Source organism: Somniosus microcephalus, chromosome 6, assembly GCF_052327205.1.
Source record: "Somniosus microcephalus isolate GS21.2 chromosome 6, FLI_Smic_1.0, whole genome shotgun sequence".
Lineage (NCBI taxonomy): Eukaryota > Metazoa > Chordata > Chondrichthyes > Squaliformes > Somniosidae > Somniosus > Somniosus microcephalus.
The window spans coordinates 282,080,027-282,088,678 of record NC_140992.1 but is presented as its reverse complement, the minus strand read 5'-3'; positions in this window follow the sequence as shown (position 1 = coordinate 282,088,678).

Genomic DNA, 8,652 nt, shown 5'->3' with positions numbered 1-8,652 from the left:
ATCGTACGCCGGGTTGCTGGCGTGTGCCGCCGGGCCAATCGGTGCGTGTGTGGCCGGGCCTTATCGTTCTGAACCGAGGTGAGTCGCCGCCATCTTGATTCCAAACTTTTCCTTTCTTTTTCCCGCTTTCTGCGTCTTTAAAAAAAACGTTGCTTTTAAAACACATATTGTTTTTTAAAAAAATGATTTAGAAACGAATTAACTTATCTAATCTCATTAATTTTCCTACCTTTCCCCGTTTTTCCAGGTAGGCCTCGAAGCCTCGGCTTCTCCTCCGCACCCACGCCCGAGCTAGGCACCTCCCGGCCCCACTCGAAGGCTGCAGGGGCGGGCCTCAGCCCAGCGCCGCTACCTTACTAAAGGGTGCGCGCGCAGCAGGAGCTGAGACGCGGCGTCTCTCTCTGGCTCGGCCGGGGGGCGGGGCTTGCTGAGCGTCAACAGTTACCCTGGCAACCGGGCCCGCCAGCCGTCTCGCACAGCCGCAATCGGCGGTCTTCACCTCGGTGGGGGGGCCGCGACCCTCCGCGGGGGGGGGGGGCGCGACCCTCGGGGGGGGGGGGGCCGCGACCCTCGGGGGGGGTCCCTTCCCCCGCCCTCCCTTCCCCCCCCGCCCTCCCTCCCCCGCCCCCCCCCCCCCCCCTCTCTCTCTCTCTTCCAACAACAACATGCCCTCGAAAAAGCCTCGGCACCGCCGGGCACTTCAGCTAGTACACTATAAATGGTAGGATACTGAAGTGTAGAGGAACAGAGGGACCTTGGAGTGCATGTCCACAGATCCCTGAAGATAGCAGGACAGGTAGAAAAGGTGGTTAAGAAGGCACACGGGATACTTGCCTTTATTAGCCAAGGCACAGAATATAAGAGCAGGGCGGTTTTGCTTGAACTGTATAAAACACTAGTACGATAGTCTTGACAAAGGGTTTGACCTGAAACGTTGGCTCTATTTCTCTCTCCACGGATGTTGCCTGGCCTGCTGAGTTTTTCCAGCATTTTCTGTTGTTATTTTGTATAAAACACTAGTTAGGCCACAGCTAGAGTACTGCGTGCAGTTCTGGTCACCACATTACAGGAAAGATGTGATTGCACTAGAGAGGGTACAGAGGAGATTTACGAGGATGTTGCTAGTACTGGAGAATTTTAGCTATGAGGAAAGATTAAATAGGCTGGGGTTTTCTTTGGAGCAGAGGAGGCTGAGGGGAGATTTAATTGAGGTGTATAAAATTATGAGGGGCCTAGATAGAGTGGCTATGAAGGACCTGTTTCACTTAGCAGAGAGGTCAATAACCAGGGGGCATAGATTTAAAGTAATTGGTAGAAGGATTAAAGGGGAGTCGAGAACTTTTTCCACACAGAGGGTGGCGGGGGTCTGGAACTCTGCCTGAAAGGGTGGTAGAGGCAGAAACCCTCACTACATTTAAAAAGTACTTAGATATGCACTTGAAGTGTTGTAATCTACAGGGCTACTGACCAAGAGCTGGAAAGTTGGATTCGGCTGGAGAGCTCTTTTTCAGCCGGCACAGACACGATGGGCCAAATGGCCTCCTCCTGTGCCGTAAATTTCTAAGTTTTGAAGAAGGGTCCAACCCAAAACGTCAACTCAAATTTCTCTCCACGGATGTTGCCTGACCTGCTGAGTTTTTCCAGCATTTTCTGTTGTTATTCCGTAAATTTCTATGATTTGTTTCTGATTCCGCTCCTTGTCACTGCTGATATTTAAATGGTGAAAAACTAGGAACAGTGGAGGTCCAATGAGATTGTGGTCCATGTACACAGATCACTAAAATGTAGTCGTCAGCAACGTTCCCTCTAAATTGTCTTTGTTGTTCGCGGCCTGTTTATGTCAGTGCGTGATCCCTTTAAATTTCTGTGCATGCGCAATATTTGAAATGGGAAAGCTTGTGAGCGGCCTACGCGGTACCTTGCAGATTACTGCACGGCTGTGCACGTGTGCAGCTTCGAGAGAGCATTGGTAGTCAGGTACAAAAAATAATCAAAAAGGCTAATAGAATGTTAGTCTTTATAACTAGAGTGCTAGAATGTAAAGGGGAGTTTTGCTACAACTATACAAATCCCTGGTTAGACCACACCTGGAGCACTGTGTACAGCCCTGGTTAGACCACACCTGGAGCACTGTGTACAGCCCTGGGCACCACACCTGGAGCACTGTGTACAGCCCTGGTTAGACCACACCTGGAGCACTGTGTACAGCCCTGGTTAGACCACACCTGGAGCACTGTGTACAGCCCTGGGCACCACACCTGGAGCACGGTGTACAGCCCTGGTTAGACCACACCTGGAGCACTGTGTACAGCCCTGGTTAGACCACACCTGGAGCACTGTGTACAGCCCTGGTTAGACCACACCTGGAGCACTGTGTACAGCCCTGGTTAGACCACACCTGGAGCACTGTGTACAGCCCTGGTTAGACCACACCTGGAGCACGGTGTACAGCCCTGGTTAGACCACACCTGGAGCACTGTGTACAGCCCTGGTTAGACCACACCTGGAGCACTGTGTACAGCCCTGGTTAGACCACACCTGGAGCACTGTGTACAGTTCTGGGCACCACACCTTAGAAAGGATATATTGGCCTTGGCTGGAGGGCAGCGCAGATTCACCAGAACGTGACCAGGGCTCCCAGGGTTGGATTATGAGGAGAGATTACAGAAACTGGGCTTGTATTCCCTGGAATATAGAAGGTTAATGGGTGATTTGAGTATTTTGGGATTTTGAAAGGAATTGATAGGGTATCAATTAATAGAGAAACTTTTTTTTGCTGGTGGGGAGTCTTGGACAAGGGGACATGACCTTAAAATCAGAGCCAGGCCATTCAGGAGAGATGTTAGCAAACACGTTTTCACACAAAGGGAGGTAGAAGTGTGAAACTCTCTCCCACAAAAAGCAGTAGATGTTAGCTCAATTAATAATTTTAAATCTGAGAGCAATAGATTTTTGCTAGCCAAGGGTTTAAGGGATATTAGCAAAGACAGGTGGATGGAGTTACGTTACGGATCAGCCATGATCTCGTTGAATGGCGGAACAGGCTTGAGGGGCTGAATGGCCTCCTCCTGTTCCTATGATGTGTTCATTTCCTACCTTGACCTTAGAAATAACTTCTCTCCTGTGAACAGGTGAAGCTATTGACTAACCCGAGAGATCAGTGATTTTGTACGTTGAGTGGTGTGAGTGCAGTCAGAGATAACTCCAGCAAGGTCACATGGCTCATGAATGAGTGACTGAGGTATCTGGCTCTTAGTTGTGTTTGTTGGAAGTGAGGAGTTGTTCCTCCGGTTTGGATTCATTAGCTATATTTTGACAAACCCCTTTAAAAATAATGCCTCTGACTCTTAAGATTGAAGGTTAAACGACAGGCACATAATGAAATACTGCACAGAACATGATGCTTCATGACATTGCTGGCACCGTGGATGACTCGTGTGTGGGATGGAACTGCCCAGCGTTCTGAGGGTTGATTAATATTATATAGTTTTGGTTGAACACTGCTGGGGAATGGGGATCTGAGAGAAATGTCACACTTTTACCGCTGTATTGCATGCTTTTGTTCTTGTCTTGCTGAATAAACAAACTCTGTACAGTTGCAACAGCAAGTAATCCTTAACCTGCTGAATAAACATCAGTTGTGGGGAAGTTACTGGAATCTAGGACCAGGTGGAGAGGGACTGAGCACTTGGACAAGTATGAGCTTGTCAAAGAGAGTCAGCGTGAATTTATGAAGGGTAAGTCATGTCTGACTAATCTAGTCCAATTTTTTGAGAAGGTTACCAGGCCATATGGCCCCTCGAGCCTGCTCTGCCATTCCACAAGATCATGGCTGATCTACCTCATCTCCACTTTCCCACCCAATCCACATATCCCTTGATTCCCTTAGAGTTAAAAAAAAATCTATCGATCTCTGTCTTGAATATACTCAACGACTGAGCCTCCACAGCCCTCTGGGGCAGAGAATTCCAAAGATTCACCACCCTCTGAGTGAAGAAGTTTCTCCTCATCTCAGTCCTAAATGGCCGACCCCTTATCCTGAGACTATGACCCCTAGTTCTAGACTCTCTAGCCAGGGGCAACAGCCTCTCAGCATCTACCCTGTTAAGCCCTCTAAGAATTTTATACATTTCAATGAGATCACCTCTAACTCCTAAACTCCAGAGGGTATAGGCCCAATCTACGCAATCTCTCCTCATAGGACAGCCCTCACATCCCAGGAATCAATTTAGTGAACCTTCACTGCACTGCCCCATAGGCAAATTTCTCCTTCCTTAGGTAAGGAGACCAAACTGTGCACAGTACTCCCAGGTGTGATTTCACCAAAGCTCTATATAATTGCAGCAAGATTTCCTCACTGTTATAATTCTAGAAGGCATTTGATAAGGTTCCATACAAGAGATTTTAATCAAAAATGAAAGCGTTCGGAATTGGAGGTAGCCTTGTGACATGGGTCGGTAATTGGTTGAAAGATAGGAGACAAAGGCCTCGATTTTAACCCTTCTCCCCACCCCTGCCCCCAGGCAGGGCAGGAGAGAGTTGTGGGGGTGGGGGCGCGGGATTAAAATACCGGAATCGAGCAAGCTGACCTCATTCCCACCCGTTTAAATTTTAACATCCATAAATCTGGCCAAGGCTTCCGCAAATGGCAGGCAGGGGGTCTATTCAACATTCAAAAGTCGTGGCGCCATGGCTTAAATTTAACTGAGTGAGGGAGAGGCCTGAGCTTGTAGGATTTCATGCTCAGAACCGAGGCGGGAGGTGCCGACTGGCCAAGTTAAATGCTAACAATCTGCTCCTTTTAGTGGGCCTGGAGGCGCAGGAGTGCTCTCCCCTGGCCTCACAAGGAAACCTTTGCCCTCCCCCCGCCCCGGTGTCATCGCATTTCACCATATTTATCAATGATTTAGATGAAGGATTGGAGAGTTGTCTATCCAAGTTTGCAGATGACACTAAGTTAGGAGGCACAGTTAGTTTTGTAGATGGGAGCAGGAAGCTACAAAGGGACACAGATTAAGTGAATGGCCAAAGCTGTGGCAGATGGAGTTCAATGTGGGGAAGTGTGAGGTCATCCACCTTGGACCCAAGAAAGACAAATTGGAATATTTTCTTAATGGTGAGAGACGAGGAACCTGGAGGAGCAGAGATTTGGGTGCCCAGGTACATAAATCATTAAAAGCTATTGCACGGGTACAAAAAGTAATCAAAAAGACTAAAGGAATGTTGGCCTTTATCTCAAATGCTGGAACACAGAGAGGAGGAAGTGACGCTTCAGTTGTAGAGAGCCTTAGTCAGACTCCACCTGGAGCGCTGTGTTCAGTTCTGGGCCCCGCACCTCAGGAAGGATGTATTGGCCTTGGAGAGGGAGCAGCGCAGATTCACCAGAATGATACGGAGGCTGAAAGGGTTACATTATAAGGACAGGTTGCATAAACTTGACTTGTGTTTCTTGATTTTAGACGGTTGAGGGGTTAACTAATCGAGGTGTTTAAAATGATAAAAGGAATTGATAGGGTGGATCGAGAGAAACTATTACCTCTGGTGGGGGAATCCAGAACAAGGGGTCATAACCTTAAAATTAGCGCCACGTCATTTAGGAGTGAAATCAGGATACAGTTTTTCACAGAATCATACAGCACAGAAGAGGCCCATTTGACCCATCGTGCCTGTGCCGGCTCTTTGAAAGAGCTACCCAATTAGTCCCACTCCCCCCTGCTCTTTCCCCACAGCCCTGCAAATTTCTCCTTTTCAAGTATTTATCCAATTCCCTTTTGAAAGTTCCTATTCAATCTGTTTCCACCGCCCTTTCAGGCAGCGCATTCCAGATCACAACACAGCTCGCTGCTATATTCTTCACAAAAAAGTTGTGGAAATCTGAAACTCTCTTTCCCCCAATAGGCTGGGGATGCTGGGTCAATGACATTTTCAAGAGTGAGATTGATAGATTTTTGTTAGTTAAGGTATCAGGTAATGACCATCTCCAACAAGAGTCTAACCACCTCCCCTTGAGATTCAGTGGCATCACCATCGCCGATGGGCCGAAATGGCAGCACGGTGGCATAGTGGTTAGCACTGTTGCCTCACAGCGCCAGGGACCCGGGTTCGAATCCGGCCTCGGGTGACTGTCTGTGTGGAGTTTGCACATTCTCCCCGTGTTTGCGTGGGTTTTCTCCGGGTGCTCCGGTTTCCTCCCACAATCCAAAGATGTGCGGGTTAGGTTGATTGGCTATGATAAATTGACCCTTAGTGTTAGGGGGATTAAATACGTGGGGTTACAGGGATAGGGTGGGATATGTGTTGGTGTAGGGGTTACGGGGATCGGGTGGGATATGTGTCGGTGCAGGCTCGATGGGCCGAAATGGCCTCTATCTGCACTGTGGGGTTTCTGTGATTCTGTGAATCTCCCAACATCAACATCCTGGGGTCACCATTGACCAGAAACTTAACTGGACCAGCCACATAAATATTGTGGCTACAAGAGCAGGTCAGAGGCTGGGTATTCTGCAGCGAGTGACTCACCTCCTGACACCCCAAAGCGTCTCCACCACCTGCAAGGCACAAGTCAGGAATACCCTCCACCAGAGTTCCCGCTAAGGTGCACGTGCACGCAGCCACACAGTGGTCTGAGAGGTCCCGCGCAGGCTGCTCTCCGGCTTTTACATTGTAGATACTGCGCACGTGCAAAAATGTGAATGGGCTGTGCATTGGGGGAGGCAGGCCGCGCAGGAGGCAATGTAGCTTACGGGGTACGTTGCTCTCCACTTGCCTGGATGAGTGCAGCTCCAACAATACTCAAGAAGCTTGGCACCATCCAGGACCAAGCAGCCCGCTTGATTGGCACCCCATCCACCACCTTAAACATTCACTCCCTCCACCACCGGTGTACCGTGGCTGCAGTGTGTACCATCTCTCCTGTAGCTGGGCTCAGCAAGCTCCTTTGTTTCAGGGCCTATAAAAACAGTCTTTGTAGTGCGATTTTGCACTGAGTACAGTTTAAACAGAGCGCTGAGAGTTGGGAATTGGTCTTAATTTACACCAAGGAAAGAGTCCGAGAGCGGGAGCAGTCAAACAACAACAACTTAGACGGTGGATAGGCAATGGCAAACATTCAAAGACCGAATGGATGAACTACAGAAGTTGTTCATCCCAGTTTGGCATAAAAATAAAACAAAAAAGGTGACTCAACCGTGGCTAACAAGGGAAATTAGGGATAGCATAAGATCCAAGGAGAGCACATACAAATTGGCCAGACAAAGCAATAATCCTGAGGATTGGGAGCAGTTTAGGATTCAACAAAGGAGGACAAAGGGATTAATTAAGAAAGGGAAAATAGAATATGCGAGTAAGCTTGCAGGGAACAAAAACTGACTGTAAAAGCTTTTATAGATATGTAAAGAGAAAAAGATTGGTGAAGTCAAGCGTAGGTCCCTTGCAGTCAGAATCGGGGGAATTTATAATGGGGAGCAAAGAAATGGCAGACCAACTAAATACATATTTTGGTTCTGTCTTCACAAAGGAGGACACAAATAACCTCCCAGAAATACCGCGGAACATAGGGTCTGATGAAAGGGTGGAACTGAAAGAAATCAGTATTTGTAGGGAAATGGTGTTAGGAAAATTGATGGGGCTGAAGGCCGATAAATCCCCAGGGCCTGATAATCTACATCCCAGGGTACTTAAGGAAGTGGCCCTGGAAATAATAGATGCATTGCTGGTCATCTTCCAGAACTCGATAGACTCTGGAACAGTACCCATGGATTGGAGGGTAGCTAATGTTACCCCACTATTCAAAAAAGGTGGCAGAGAAAAAGCGGGGAATTACAGACCGGTAAACCTGACATCGGTAGTGGGGAAAATGCTAGAGTCCATTATAAAATATGTAATAGCAGAGCACTTGGAAAGCAGTGACAGGATCGGACAAAGTCAACATGGATTTACAAAAGGTAAATTATGCTTGACTAATCTACTGGAATTTTTTGAGGATGTAACTGGTAAAATAGATAATGGAGAACCAGTGGATGTGGTGTATTTGGACTTTCAGAAGGCTTTTGATAAGGTCCCACATAAGAGATTAGCGTGCAAAATTAAGGCACATGGGATTGGGGGCAAGGTATTGACTTGGATAGAGAACTGGTTGGCGGACAGAAAGCAAAGAGTTGGAATAAACGGGTCGTTTTCCGAGTGGCAGGCAGTGACTAGTGGGGTATCGCAAGGATCGGTCCTAGGACCCCAGCTGTTCACAATATATATTAATGATCTGGACGAGGGAATTGGATGTAATATCTCCAAATTTGCAGATGACACAAAGCTGGGTGGCAGGGTATGCTGTGAGGAGGATATCATGAAACTCCAGTACGATTTGGACAGGTTGGGTGATTGGGCAGAAACATGGCAAATGCACTATAATGTGGATAAATGTGAGGTTATCCACTTTGGTGGCAAAAACAGGAAGGCAGATTATTATTTGAATGGCAATAGATTGGGAGAAGGGGAAGTGCAAAGAGACCTGGGTGTTCTTGTGCACCAGTCGCTGAAGGTAAGCATGCAGGTGCAGCAGGCGGTTAAGAAGGCAAATGGTATGTTGGCCTTCGTAGCAAGAGGGTTCGAGTACAAGAACAAGGATGTCTTGCTGCAGTTGTACAGGGCCTTGGT